Raw genomic sequence first — 6,321 nt, forward strand, 5'->3', positions numbered from 1 at the left:
TGTGTTTGGTCGTTTAAATACTTCGTGTAAACAGAGGGGTGTGTGTGTGTGTGTATGTGTGTGTATGTATGTGTGTGTGTAAATTTAATCTCCAACCTAGGAGCAGTTAGGGTTTGAAATACTCTAAACAGGAATCCAGGTTCCAGAGGTGGCCCATTAGCACTTGAAATGTTTTCAAGATCTACCTCAGAGGATTTGTTGAGCAGCATCTGGGATGTTAAAAATGCTCTTTCGGTGGTAAAATGAGTGGATACTTGGGGTCTCTGGTTGGCTAGGAATCTCATAGAGGCCCCATCCTCAGACATACAGGATAAAAATCCATCAGGCCCAGCAGCATAAACACTTGGAGCAAAGCACGAGCTCTAAAAACCCCGTTGGTCCAGTGACCTCCACATCGTCCCATGGACCACAGCGTTAGCTGCTTCTGCTGTCTCATTGCATTGATCTTGGGAGTAAAACTCATGCCAGGTCCTGGCCTGAGGACAAAGAGAGGGACTTCTCCCACGACCTGAGTGCAGGAAACACGATTGTTTTGTGCTGTTACTAAATGTGCACACATCTATTAATTTGGTCCAGGGCTGGCTTTCATTGTGAAACGCCATCTGCTAAGGCGATGGTAGTAACAGCGCTGGGGAGCGTTAGCCCCTTCCTACCTCTGACTTCCCGAAGCTACTGACATTGACCAGAAGAGGGTCACAATTGCTCTATAGCCAGATTGACACGTCAACTCATGACGTTCCACCAGATTGACTGAAAATGTAATCATTCTCTGTAGTAAGATTTGCTGGATATCCAACCATAGTTAAATCGAGGTGGCTCCTCCCTCATTCCTTACAGTTGTACAGGAGTCTTAGCGTATAGGAAGCCTGCTTCTGGCCTTTGGTCCATCGCGGCTGCCACCCAGGGGCTCCTAGCCTGGGCCTTAGTTTGCATTCCCCCAGTGGCCAATTCTGAGACAAAAATTAGGGTGCAAGTAGTTTATTTGTCGATTGATCCTGGGCAGCACAGAGGGGGAAGTAGGACAGGAAAGCGACACAACAGAGTACCTGAGTGAGCACCTTGTCACTGTGGCAACCGGTGCTCAACCCTGACGAGGACTTATATGAATGGGGGGCGGGGACGTTAGTTATACCATATCTCTTCTCCCTCGACATTGTCTTGTGGAAATTCCTCTAGATCCAAGTGGTAGAGTTCTAGTGCATTCTTACATAATAGTTGCTCAGAGAGCTTCCACACCAGATAAAGTCCCTGATTTCTCCCCTGAATTCCAAATGTGGGACTGCCTGTGCCTCCCTTCTTCATGAAGGAGTACCGTTTCTATATCCGCAAAGCCTGTGGACACTTCTAAATGCCCTTCCTATTTCTACCAGGAAGTTGAGTTTCATCCTGCCTCAGAGCTTCTGGTTCCAGGACCTGAGTTCCCAGAATTCTTGAAGATCTGACCCACACTGTCTCCCTGGCCTCAAAGGAAATGGTAAAATTTACTAGATGATTATATGATTCAATCCTTACTGTAAAGTTGAAATTTTTATTTAATCGAATCAAACATTAAAAAATCACACAGTGTTTCAATTCACAGAGTACCTCTATATTCATCATCCAATTCCAAGAATCCCTGCCAACACTTCAAAGTGCAATAATATTCTCAAGCGTGCGGCAACCCCCCCCCCCCGCCACCTCAATCCTCCAAGCTACAGAGCATGGGGAAAGGACAGCAAGAATTCAAGAAATAAATGTTTTGTGATTAAAAAAAAAAGTTAAAAGCCAAGAAATTAAACAGCTTCTGTTTGTAGTAGGTGGTGAGAAAAACGTAACGCAACACATACCATTTCCTGCCTTTGCATAACCAGTTTGAAGTATAGTTCTGTGTGAGCGTATTCAAAACTTGTTGGTTTTCCTCGCAGTAACATAGCACAGGGAATAAGGGCTCAGTGTGTTGTCGGCACAAGGAGAACTTATCCTGCACTGACTCAGAGAGGAGCAAGTTGTCAAGACAAAAGGCAACTTAGACACATGAAATCCAGCATGACATGATGGCGGCTCAGTTCACAGAGTTCTGCGGCTGTATCCCAAGGACCCACATTTTGGGGTACCCCTCTACTTAGACCAGGTGGTTGAGGATATTTGTGACTTGCAGAGACAACAGGCTGCGTGGTAGAAAGCTGCCCTACAATTTCAAGTTTCTTTCTTTTTTTGGTAATAGCTTTATTGAGATATAGTTCACATACTATACAATTCACCCCTTTAAGGTATACAATTCAGTAGTTTTTAATATATTCACAGTCACACAGCCATCACCACAATCAATTATAGAACATTTTCATCACTTCAAAAAGAAACCCATACCCTTGAGCTATCACTCCTCCACCCCCCCACCCCTGCTCCCCAAGCCTTAGGCAACTGCTAATAAAGCTGTCTCTCTATATTTGCTTATTATGGACATTTCATATAAATGGAATCATGTAAGTGGTCTTCTGTGATGGATTTCTTCCACTTAGCATAATGTTTTCAAGGCTTATTCACACTGTAGCATGTATCAGAATTTCATTCCTTTGTATGGCCTAATAATAATAACCTCTTATATGGATATACCACATTTAGCTTATCCGTTCATCGGTCTGGACAACTGGGTCTTTTCCACCTTTTAACTAGTATGAATAATGTTGTCACAAACATCTGTATGCAGGTTTCTCTGTGGACATGTGTTCTCCTTTCTCTTGGGTATGAATCTCGGAGTGGAATGTCTGGGTCAAACAAGAGCTCTTTGTTTAACTTCTTGAGGAACCGCCAGACTGTTTTCCAGAGTGACTGCACCATTTTATATTCCTATCAGCAATGTATGAGGGTTCTAGTTTCTCCACATCTTGCCGGCACTGGCTATTACCTGACTTTTCACTCTTAGCCATCCTAGTAGGTATGAGGTGGTATTCATTCTATTTTTCATTTGCATTTCCCCGATGATTGACTGATGGTGTTGAACATCTTTTCATGGGCTTGTTGGCGATTTGTCTGTCTTCCTTGTAGTTGGAGAAATGTCTGTTTGGATTCTTTGTTCATTTTTTAATTATGTGGTCTTTTTGAGTCAAGAGTTCTTTATGTATTCTAGACACAAGTTCCTTATCAGGTACATGATTTGCAAATACTTTTTCCCATTCCGTGAGTTGTCTTTTCACCTGTTTGATTGTCCTTGCAGCACAAAAGTTTAATTTTGATGAAGTCCAATTATTTTTTTTCAAGTAGGGTCCACACCCAGTGCAGAGCCCAATGTGGGGCTCAAATTCACTGTGAGATCAAGACCTGAGCCGAAATCAAGAGTCGGATACTCAACTTGACTGAGCCATTCCGATGACCCTGATTTGTTTTTTTATTCTTTGGTTTCTTGTTCTCTGGATATCATATATAAGAATCCATTGCCAAATCCAAGGTCACAGTGATTTACCCCTATGTCTTCTTACTACAGTTTTACAGTGTTAGTTCTTATGATTTAGATCTTTCATTAGAGTTAATTTTTGTATACAGTGTGAGGTAAAGGTCCAACTTTATTCCATGTGGATATCCATGTGAGTTTCTTTTTGAGCCCTCTCTTTTCATTCTGGCTGCTGGTAGTTAAGGCTATTTTAATTAGAGGCATCCTATGGGATACAGAAGTGATGTACCTAGGTATTGTGATCCCCCTGTTTAATTTTGACCTAGTCAATACATGTTAAAGAAGCTGATTCAGGAGGAGATACATTTAGACTATTTGGTCTCTGATTTTTTATATTATCACAAAAGATTGGCTTTGATAAATAAAGCCATCACTAGAGGTGAAATGGGCTGTTTTATTAATAAAATAGGAAGGAAAATTCTCCCTAGCTCTGTGGATGTAATTCAGCACTGTTCAGGGAGCTTGTGGCTCCTGGTTCACACTCCTGCCACCCGTGCTTCCCATTGCCTTTATCCCGTTATTTTTCCCTTTGGCCCTCCTGTGACGGTGGAAGACTTGGCCTTCTCCTATTTATACGGAGTCCCTGTACCTGTTCCCTGGCTGCCATCACTTGTTATCTGCGCAGGAACCTTTGCTCTCTATTAACTTCTGTCCGTCTGGTCCTTTAGTCTCTACTGACCCTGCCCATCAGTATTTTAATGCTCTAGCTTATTGCAAGACTTGCATGCCTTGATCCTATTTTCCCCTCAACCTGTGCTCCCTACCTCCATGCCTGCCCTCCACCAGCCAGCCAAACTCCTTGAGACAGTCATCTTCACTTAGGTTTTCACTGTCCCACCTTACACTCACTTCTCAGTCCACTCCAAACTTCTTTTTTAAAAATTTTTTATTGTTATGTTAATCACCATACATTACATCATTAGTTTTTGATGTAGTGTTCCATGATTCATTGTTTGCGTATAACACCCAGTGCTCCATGCAGAAAGTGCCCTCTTTAATACCCATCACCAAGCTAACCCATCCCCCCACCCCCCTCCCCTCTAGAACCCTCTGTTTGTTTTTCAGAGTCCATCGTCTCTCATGGTTCGCCTACCCCTCCAATTTCCCCCCTTCATTCTTCCCCTCCTGCTATCTTCTTCTTCTTTTTTTTTTTTTAACATATATTGTATCATTTGTTTCAGAGGTACAGATCTGTGATTCAACAGTCTTGCACAATTCACAGTGCTCACCATAGCACATACCCTCCCCATTGTCTATCACCCAGTCAACCCCATCCCTCCCACCCCCCACCACTCCAGCAACCCTCAGTTTGTTTCCTGAGATTAAGAATTCCTCATATCAGTGAGGTCATATGATACATGCCTTTGTCTGATTGACTTATTTCGCTCAGCATAACACCCTCCAGTTCCATCCATGTCGTTGCAAATGGCAAGATCTCATTCCTTTTGGTGGCTGCATAATATTCCATTGTCTATATATACCACAACTTCTTTATCCATTCATCTGTTGATGGACATCTTGGCTCTTTCCACAGTTTGGCTCTTGAGTCCACCAAACTTCTGAGTCCATTATCCCAAGGCCCCAGTGAGCTCCGTGCTACCAAACACTTTTTGGTTCTCATCTTGTCTACCGGTGAGGACTAAGCATGACAAGCCAATAATAAGGAAAGAATGGACATTGGGAAGGCAACTGTCAATGACTTTACTTGACTGCCTCAGTGGTCAGTGCTATGGGCCATTTCCTCCTTTGTGAAATAGTCTTTTCTCTTGGGCTCCACATTATTATGCTTCCCTAGTTTTCTTCCCCTCTGGCTGCTCCTTCTTAGTCTCCTGACACATTCTTTCCTCTATCCTCCTTAGGTCTCTTAATCCTCCTCCTGGGTGATAATTATTCCTGTGGATTTAATTACCTTGTGGACACAAGTGACCCTCAAATCCTTTTCCTCTGCTTATATGCAAAGATCTCTAAATCTTTTTTTTTTAAGATTTTATTTTTAAGTAATCTCTATACCCAATGTGGGGCTTGAACTTACAATCCCAAGATCAAGAGTCGGATGCTCAACCAACTGAGCCAGCCAGACGCCCCTAAAGATCTTCAAATCTTTATCTCCTGCTTTGATTCATTTGTCAAGATTTGAATGTTTACAAAGCACTGAGAACTGAACAAGTCCAAAATTAAACTCATTTTACTCCCTCCCAACTTGCTTCTCCTTCAGAATTCTGTTTTCATAAAATGACTTCACCATTCACTCAGTTGTCCAAACTAGAAATCTGAGAGTTGTTCTCGATGTCTTGTTTCCCCTTACTCTCTGACCCTAATTAACCCCCAATGCCTGTTGAGTCTACCTACTACATGTCTACTGAGTCCTTCCACTTCTCTCCATCCCCACTGTCACCACCCTGGCCTTAACCAGCACAGGCAGACCCTGGACTCCTCTGTCAGTGTCTCTGATCTCATTTTTCTACATGTTTCACTCCAGTCTGACCCCACTCTGCAGTCAAAGTCTTTCTAAAATGACAACTGGTTCAGGTCACTTACATACAATTCTCTAAGGCCTTCTCATTGCCTTAGGATGAAGATGCAAATCCTTAACCCCCTATACAAAGCCCTCCATGACCTGGGCCATGCTGGCCTTCATGTGATAAAAGCAATGATTAGCAAAAGTTTGAGAAAGGACCCAAGGACAGAAGCTATGACCACATTGTTCACTTAGTTTTCAGATATGGAAAGCTAGTCTTGAAAGAGAGCAGGGACTGGACTCGGGTCCCCGCAATACTGACCATGAAATCCAGCATTCCTTGATAGCTGAAACCCTATGCCTCTTGAGTAGCATATCTCACAGGAATGCGGAAGCAGGATGCTGACCAAAGGAGAGACTCAACTACAAAGACTGG

Source organism: Mirounga angustirostris, unplaced genomic scaffold (assembly GCF_029215605.1).
Source record: "Mirounga angustirostris isolate CCGP_5_RB_7025 unplaced genomic scaffold, mMirAng1.0.hap1 SCAF_7, whole genome shotgun sequence".
NCBI lineage: Eukaryota > Metazoa > Chordata > Mammalia > Carnivora > Phocidae > Mirounga > Mirounga angustirostris.